This window comes from Lagenorhynchus albirostris, chromosome 2 (assembly GCF_949774975.1).
Source record: "Lagenorhynchus albirostris chromosome 2, mLagAlb1.1, whole genome shotgun sequence".
In the NCBI taxonomy this organism is placed as follows: domain Eukaryota; kingdom Metazoa; phylum Chordata; class Mammalia; order Artiodactyla; family Delphinidae; genus Lagenorhynchus; species Lagenorhynchus albirostris.
The window spans coordinates 167,663,798-167,673,132 of record NC_083096.1 but is presented as its reverse complement, the minus strand read 5'-3'; the positions used below and the strand labels follow the sequence as shown (position 1 = coordinate 167,673,132).

Sequence of the window (9,335 nt, the reverse complement as noted above, 5' to 3'; positions counted from 1 at the left end):
CATACTTCTCTTTGAGCAGTCAGCTGACGATTATAGACTATTTGATTTCTTACCATGCTTCCCTAAGGAAAGATGCTTGCCTCCCTCTCTTCCTCTCTTTTTCTTTTATCTATTGAGGGATAACACACAGATTACAAAGTTCATAGCCAGGCTAATCCTAAATGCTTGATGGATTTTCACATAGGTACATATCCACATGACCACCACCCAGATCAAGGTGGAGAATGCTTTCAGCAACCCAGCTAGCTTCCTCAAAACTTCCCAGTCCATACCACCCCGCTACTGGAGGTAACCACAGTTCTGACTTCTATTAGCATCAGTTTTGCCTGTTCTTGCACATACGGTATGTGCTCTTGTGTGTGGCTCCTTTTGCACAATATTTTTGTTTTTGAGATTCATCGAAGTTATTGAGTGTGTTATGGAACCAAACTTGAGTCTGCTTGCCCGCGTGTAGTAAAGCTGACCTACTGATACCGGTTGTGGTGAAGGAATATGTACCATTTATTGCAGGGCGCCAAGCAAGGAGTCCAGGCAGCTAATGCTCAAAAGGCCCAAACTCCTTGATGGCTTTCAGGGAAAGGTTTTTAAAGACAGGGTAAGGGAGGGGGATTATGGAGTGCATGACTAGCTTGTGGACATACTTCTGATTGGTTGGTAGTGAGGTAACTGGGAGTCAACACCATCAGCCTTCTGGTTCCAACTGGTCTGGGGTCTCACGGTGACAATTCCTTCCAGATGCACCTGTATGCTTGCAGACAGCATACAGTTAACTTCTTCCATCTGGTGGGGGTTTCAGTATCTGCAAAACAGTTCAATGGATATAGCTCAGAATATTATCTATAGCACTTGAGGAGGAACTAAACGTCCCTGACTCTGTTTAATGGCTAAACTATTATTATTTTGTCTTGCTTGACTGTTTCCCTTTGCTTCTGCATTTTCTCACTTCTCTGATTAAATTTATTCTTTGGAATTTGGGGAAGGCCTAGGAGGCTAAAGTTTTTCTACAAACAAGAGGAAGGTGCAGGACATAGGGAGGTCTGTCCCAGGAAGGCCCCATAGGGTCCTGCATGGACAAGTGTACAGAGGGCTGTTTTGTTGTCATTGCTGTTGAGTAGCAGCCCATTATATGCCTCTGCCGCAGTTTATTTACCCATTCATCTGTTGACTAATTTGAATTTTTCCCAGTCATTGGCTATTACAAGTCAAGCTACTAGGAACATTCTGTACATGTCTTTTTGTGCAACCATTTCTCTTGGGTATATACTTAGGATTGGTATTGCTGAATGAGAAGGTAGCCATATAGTTAGCTTTAGAAAATTCTGCTAAACAGATTTCCAAAGAGGTTGCACCACCTTATATTCCTACCAGCAAGAGATGAGCATTCCAGTTGCTCCAAGTCCTTGTGAACATTAGTCAGTCTTTTTAATTCAGCCATTCTGATGGGAGTGTTGTGATGTCTCCTCATGGTTTTAATCTGTATTTCAAGCCTACTTGGTTCTGTGGGTCACTCTACCCAGGCTTTTACTTTTTATCTGAAAAGCCCTTATATTTTACATAGTGGAATATGCAAATGTTTAAAATGGTTTCTGAAAGCTCAAAGGTGCAGCATTACTCTTATTATTATTAAATTTTTTTTGGCTGCACCACACGGCTCATGGGATCTTAGTTCCCTGACCAGGGGTTGAACCCAGGCCCTTGGCAGTGAGAGCACAGAATCCTAACCACTGGACCACTAGGGAATTCCCCCTAAAATGGTTTCTTAGATGATTGGACAACTTTCACAAATGTGCTTATTCCCAGCCTTGGCATCAATAGTCTTATAGGCTGAAGAATGCCTCTGTGTGTGTGTGTGTGTGTGTGTGTGTGTGTGTGTGTGTGTGTGTAACTGGTAAGTCTCTGTTTCAGAGAAGAAGCTTTCTCTAGAATGTTCTTGGAATATGGAGTCATGCCAGGTGAGTCCACCTCAGATCAGGTGTCTTTTCAGTTTTAGGAAAGGGCTTTGTTCCTGAGATTCAGTTTAAAGCATCTGTTTACATAGGATTGGGAAAGGAAATGTGAGAAATAGGAGGAGTTCTGTCTCAAATATAAATCTGGGTAAGAAAGGCCTGAAGGAGCGAATTTTGCTGGCCTTGGACAATTACTGGCAGTGCAGTGACGGACTGGAAGACATCTTGGATAGGACCATTGTTAGATTAGTGGTGCATCTCATCACTCTAAGTTATAACTCAAAAATCACCTTCTCGGGGCTTCCCTGGTGGCGCAGTGGTTGAGAGTCCGCCTGCCGATGCAGGGGACACGGGTTCGTGCCCCGGTCCGGGAGGATCCCACATGACGCGGAGCGGCTGGGCCCGTGAGCCATGGCCGCTGAGCCCGCGCGTCCGGAGCCTGTGCTCCGCAACGGGAGAGGCCACAACAGTGAGAGGCCCGCGTACCGCAAAAAAAAAAAAAAAAAAAAAAAAAAAAAATCACCTTCTCAATGAGGCCCACCCTGATTGACCTATTTAAAATGTAACACTCTCCTGATCCTCTTTACCTTGCTCTTTTCTTCCCCCCAAAGCCCTTATCATTTTCTAACCTAAATTATCTTTTCATTATTGTGCCAGTTACAAGCTATTTTAGCTCCAACTCACCTTCCTACATTCTTTGCAATGCTGGTGCTGGGACTCTGCAAACTACATTTCTGCTTTGCCAGCTGGTCCCGTTAGACTCTGCATAGACAATGCCTGAGGGAGATTGCAGGATGGAGGAGGAGGAAGGGACTTGCTCCTCCCAGTTTGCTTCCTGTTCCGGTGAACATCTCTCCAGCTACAGATCTTCACCCCAGCAGTGGCAGTTCCTTCCTGTAGCAGCAGCTGAATCCACTTGGCAGTGTTTTTAACACCTGCAGAAGCAGCTTCACTGTACCCCCTTCAGAGGTACTGGTACCAGCCGAGCAGCACCCTTCTCTGTTCCCCCACTCCTCCCTCCATCCTCACTATAATGGGAGCTTCGTAAGGGCAGGGATTTTGTCTGTTTTCCTCACAGAGCCATTCCAAGCAATTAATACTGCACGTGGGCACTTTGTAAGTGCTCAATAATATTTGTGGGCTGAATGAGTGGGTGGGTGCATGGGTGGATGGTTGCTGGTTTATGACTTCATGTGAATAACTTGTTTGATTGAGTTTTCTATTTAAGTTTTTGTTTAATTCTGAGCCAACATTATCTGTAAAGTGAGGTTTAAATAAATTAGAATGTCATGTTCTTTTTTGAGATAGATGCAGTCCTCAGAACTTGGGTATTTTGACTTAAGGTTCATCTAGTGAAGTTTTGGGGACAGCCTTGGATTGGGAGATAGAAAAGCAGGTTAAAGCTACTAATGACAGAGACAGCAGAATATTACTTTGGTCAGTGGTCAGCTCAGGAAATCAATGTATTTAACAAAACATGTTTTGAGACAAACTCATTCTAGACCAACCAATAGCCTTGCATTCTGCTTTTTTAGAAACTAGAATTTTACAGTCAGGTCACGATCACCGGTAAAAGCCCCTGAGTTATAGAGACAGGAGTAGAGAAGAATCTCTCCAGCAAGAAGCAACAAGACCAAGTAAGGTCATAGTGACAACTTGCCCAAACGGAATTATTGCAGTGGTTTTCCATTTGATCAAAGAACAAGTGAGTGATTAAGATCCAAAGGTGTCTTGAAGTGATCACTTCAGCAGCACATATAGTACTAAAACTGGAATGAAACAGAGAAGATTAGCATGGCCCCTGCACAAGGATGAGATGAAAATTCGTGAAGTGTTCCATATTTTTCAGCTCCCTCACTCCAACACAGCAGAAGACAGCCCTCTAAGACTCAGGAAGTGGGCTCTCACCAGACACCTCATCTGCAGGCATCTTGACCTTGGACTTCCCAGCCTCCAGATCTTTGGGAAATGAATGTTTGTTCTTTAAGCCCAGAACAAAACAAAACAAAACCCCCCCCACAAAAGTACCTTGGAGACACCAGTGACTCAGAAAGTCACTGTTCATTAAAATAACTTTTTTTTTTTTTAACTAGAATTTTAGTTCATCAAGCACCATTTAGATAGTGCTAAATTTTTAGTTTGACCTCGGAAAATTCTTTTAAAGATTTTATTGTCCATTTTTACAGAGCTGTAAACATTGTCACAGGCCTCCAGGACAGTTTAGACTGAAAATATATTACTTACCTGCAGCACGGGTCATGGAGTTGCTTCTTTAAGTTTTGGCTTCTTGTGAAGAAAATGGGATCATTGAGTAATTTTGGTCACTTTGTTAATGTGTGTGTCTGAAGCTTTAACTCCTAGTAATATTGCATAGAGAGGGGTTTGGTGCACTCATTTTATCAATATTACTAGTGCTGTTATATCTACTAAACGCTTTAAGAAAAGAGTCTGGTTCACTGGGTGTTTGCATGGGGTAGATATCTTCTTAGAGACTGACTTGTGAACCTACACTGAGAAACCCCAATGCTTCCCAGCAGTATATGAGCTCAGTGGAACAAGGTAAGGTCTTTTCTAGCATGAATCTAAAGAAGTTTTCCTTTGTTGGTCTTGAAAGTGGATCCACCAACCCAGGTGCAAATTGATGGCAGAAACAGGGACGTGTACCTAGAATTGTTTGTTTTGCGGTGCTGTGAATGATAAGATTTCACAAAACCCATAAGAGCTTGGCAGAAACTTACAGCTTTATGAGTGCTTTTGAAGATCTTTTTCAGGCTTGTTTTCTTTCTTTCTCTTTTTTCAATAATAGGGGTAAATCAGGATTATTTTTTATGCATCTTCTCCTGACAAGACAGTAGGAGCTCAGATCAGTTTACCTGTTGGAATTTCTGCAATGTTTATTAGCCAAAGGGGAGCGATTCAGGCTGCTTAATGTTTGTAGTGGCACGTGTTTTAGCTAAATTTGTCTTTTATTGATAGAAAAAAAGTTTCAATGCTTCTGAACTCTGGGGATCACTGAGACAATATAAACTGTCTTGAATTGGGAAGAATTTGGAGGTTTTTAAAAACAATCTTTCAAGTGAAATGAGCACCTCTGTTGTTTGACATGGAGAGGGTTGGTCTCCAGTGGGGATTAATATCACAAAGGAGTTTTTTAGCAACAGTGGCAGAAACAATATTTGTGCATAGGAAGGCCTTAATTCTTCCAGGAAAAAACCCCACAAAACACTTTATTTAATTATGAAAGAGGACTGATAGAAATCAGCCTTGGGAAACTGAATGAACATCATTTGGAGGTGCAGGAGGGCTGACCTCATCATTCCCCATCTTTATGGGCTGGCCTCATGGTGGAATAAGTTGGACTAAGTGAACTTCCTTGAATGGGTCATCCAGGAATCTACCTTACGCAGAAACAATATTACCTCTTTGTATATAAAACAAAAGTTAAAAAACTTAAAAAAAAAAACAACTGGTGGGTTTGGCAGACAGGGTAATAAAAAGCCCCAGTCCAGTCTGATGTAAAACCTTCAGACTTTCATCCAATTTAAAGTTTCCCTTTTTCCCAGGCTCAGAAGCCTGCAGAGTGGGGAGGACACATGGTTGCATCTTCTCTTTTTCTCCTTTCCCTCCATCCCCACTCCCTGGGCCCTGTTTTGGGTCCCTCTAGGGCTGGGGCAGGGGGAGGGAAAGATTGTTTTTGGTGGCTTCACTACTAATCTGACGTTGTTGCCAGATTACTACTGAAGTAGTGGAAATCTAAGGATGACTGTCCTGTGAGGTGATTTTGTGGATTTTTTTTTGCGATCCTCTCTCTGGGGACCCCCCTGCAGTTCCACAGAGTGGGGGATGCCTCCTCTGGTTGGCCACCCCATCTCAGTTCTGTGTTTGATGCTCTGAAATCCAGCCTTCTATAGGTGATGTCATCTGACCTCTGGCAGATGACATCTGACTCTCTGGGGTAGATTTCTTTGTGGGTGTCTCATTCCTGGCAGTTCCCCTGGGGTCTGCCCATGGAAAGCACGCACCTTTACCTTGCTGTCAGTCAGACTTCTCCCTGGAGATAGATATTTTACTAGTTTCTTTTCTATCCTTCTGAGGATAGTCTGGGTTATTTGTTTGTGGTGTCAGTTAACAATTTATTGTGTCTCAGCATTAAAGCCACTATTCATTGCCCTGCTTTTGATAGTTAAGATGGACCCCTGTAAATGTTTCCCCTTTGCCAGCTGGCATGATAATCAGTCTTGTCTGTAGAGCATGCTTGGGGGCAACTGCAGGAGGAAGGGGGCTTCTCTTCAGGATTTCCGTGTTCTTTTCGTGCTTCTGTGATGCGTAGTGGCTGGCAATGTTCAGTGACCAGTGGTATGTGGGACAAACAGTTGTGCTCATGCTACTGAGTTTTAGAGTCACCCCTGCGGGCAGCTTCCCAGTGAGTTTCAGGGGCACCACGTGGGCATCTTCTAAGTGAGTTCTGTTGGCACCCACTGGGTGGCTTCCCAGCTATTCTTCTGCATTAAGTAGTTCCCTAGTGAGTTTTGTTCTCACCCAAGTGGGCAGTTTTCTGCTTGTCAGCCCTGGCCTATGGCATCTCGGCAAACCTCTCCCCATCTAGTGGAGCAACATTTTCTCTCATGAGGTCTGAATCTCTTCCAGATTTGCTCTTTCCGTGGGCGCTCTGCCTCAGTCCTATAGGTAAGGCCTGTTCCCTATATCAGCTATTGCTTCATTCTTGGGCATTCTCTTTACACCTTAGTCATTAATTACTCTAAAAGTCCTCTATTATTAGATAACAATACTTTACATTATGCTTTCCCAGTTCAAATTACTGTGTGTTTTCTGTCACCTGACTGGACCTTGACTAATACATTTGTCTTTTTCTTATTGATTTTTGGTAATTCTTTGTATCTGAATCTTAATACTATGTTATGTATTTGTTACATATCTTTCCCCAGACTCTTACTTATATGAAAAGTACACATATGGGGACTTCCTTGGTGGTCCAGGGGGTAACACTCCGGGCTCCCAATGCGGGGTGGGTGTGGGGGTGGGGGTGGGTGGGGCTGGGTTGGATCCCTGGTTGGGGAACTAGATCCTGCATGCATTCAACAACTAAGAGTCCGCATGCCACAACTAAAAGATCCCGCCTGCCGTGACTAAAACCCGGCGCAGCCTAAATAAATAAATTTTTTAAAGTACACATATGCATAATTTAACTAATTATAAAGAGCACATTTACGTATTCTCCCTCCCAAGGTCAAGAAGTAGCACATTGTAAACACCCTGCAAGTCCCAGCCCACCCAGCCCCAACCGCCAATCACAATTCCATCTTCATTTCCCCTCCTCCCACTCCAGATAACTACTATCCTGGCTTTTTTTTTTTTTTTTTTTTTTTTTTTTTTTTTTTTTGCGGTACGCGGGTCTCTCACTGTTGTGGCCTCTCCCGTTGTGGAGCACAGGCTCCGGACGTGCAGGTGGCCATGGCTCACAGGCCCAGCCGCTCCGTGGCATGTGGGATCTTCGTGGACCGGGGCATGAACCCGCGCCCCCTGCATCGGTAGGCGGACTCAACCATTGCGCCACCAGGGAAGCCCTATCCTGGCTTTTCTAATAATGCTATCCTTGCTTTACTTTAGACTTTTAGTACATCTCTATGTGTCTGGATGTTAGCATAACTGACACAGTCTTGGGCCCATTTGGTTCCTCCTGTCCTTCCACTGACCCTACCTTGGGCTGTACTATGTAGCAAATCTCTTCTCTGTCGAGGGCTTTGTAGTTAATAGATAATGTTTAATGATTGTTAGGTCCAGGTGGCCTCTATGCTCTTAGTTCCCAAACAATGATGAAGACCTTGGCTGACTTCCTCCCAATGCTCAGCAGACTAGTGACTCATTCATAAATCTTGACACAGGAGAGCACTCTGCGTTTCCAAGCACGTACCCCCGTTCGCTAGGTTAACTATAAAATTGTCCCAGTGGCCCCTCTGTGCTGTAGAGCGCTGCCGTGAATGCTTCCGATTGTCATCTGCCTGATCCCGCTCTGTGAGCAAGTCAGCCCATAATACACTGACCCACTGAGTGTATGCAGGGCCTGCTTCGTTTTTCAGTCTCAAGATACTCTCAGTTCAGTGGACACTTTTCATTCTCTTTGTCCTCCAACAGTATGCATCCTCAAACATGTAATTATGTTTATTTTTAGTTCTATATGAATACAGTCTTACTGGATGTGTTCTTTTTTTGGCTGCCCCCGCGAGGTTTACAGAATCTTAGTTTCCCAACCAGGGATTGGACCCGTGCCCTCGGCAGTGAAAGTGCCAAGTCCTAACCACTGGACCTCCAGGGAATTCCCTGGATGTGTTCTTTTTTTTTTTTTTTTTGTGGTACACGGGCCTCCCACTGCCGTGGCCTCTCCCGCCGGGAGCACAGCCTCCGGATGCACAGCCCCAGAGGCCATGGCTCACGGGCCCAGCCGCTTCGCGGCACTTGGGATCCTCCCGGACCAGGGCACGAACCTGCGTCCCCCGCATCGGCAGGCGGACTCCCAACCACTGCGCCACCAGGGAAGCCCCGGATGTGTTCTTTTCTAACTTATGTTTGTGAGATTCATCCATGTCATTGTGTATAGTCCTAACTTATTGCTGTATAGCACTTCATTGTGTGAACGTATAACATCTAGTGTATCCATCTTACTGGTGATGGACAACAGAGTTGTTCAAAGTTTTTAGCTATAATGAGCCATGTAGATATGAATATTTTTGAACAAGTCTGCTACACTGGGCTCCTTCAACTGCTGGAGAGCCCCTCCCTGGCTGTGGTCTCTGCCTGCAGCATCCTTCCCCTGGGACATTCTCTACATGGCTGGCCCCTTCTCACGTTTCAAGTCGCAGTTCAAATGTCAGCTTCTCAAAGAGACTTGCCTTGATAATGCCCCCTAAAATAGCTCCATCTTCACCCTTAATCTCTACCACCTCACCCCATTTACATGCTGCTATCTGAAATTGTTAGTTTTTTAATTGATTTTTTTATTGTGGTAAAAATATGCATAATGTAAAATTTACCATTTTAACCACTTTTAAGTGTAGGATGCAGTGCCATTGTACATTCACAGTGTTGTGTAACCGTCACCACTATCTATTTCCAGAACTTTTCGTCATCCCACACAGAAACTCTACACCCATTAAATAATAACTCCCCCTTCCCTCCTCCTCTCAGCCCTGGGTAACCTCTATCCCACCTTTTCTTTTCTGGCCGCGCCATTCGGCATGCAGGATCTTAGTTTCACGACCAGGGATTGAACCCATGGGCCCTGCAGTGGGAGCGCAGAGTCTTAACTACTGGGCCGCCAGGGAAGTCCATCTATCCCACTTTTTCTTTCTATGAATTTGCCTATTTCTAGGT

At 44.4% G+C, this 9,335-nt stretch overlaps 1 non-coding gene across 1 annotated transcript; it reads left to right on the top strand.

The window, feature by feature from the left end:
• The first annotated feature begins 3,682 nt into the window (after nt 1-3,682).
• On the top strand, nt 3,683-3,792 carry LOC132516512 (U6 spliceosomal RNA). The gene has a single exon (XR_009539345.1). It is a non-coding gene; the product is annotated as a U6 spliceosomal RNA (small nuclear RNA).
• The last annotated feature ends 5,543 nt before the right edge of the window (nt 3,793-9,335 follow it).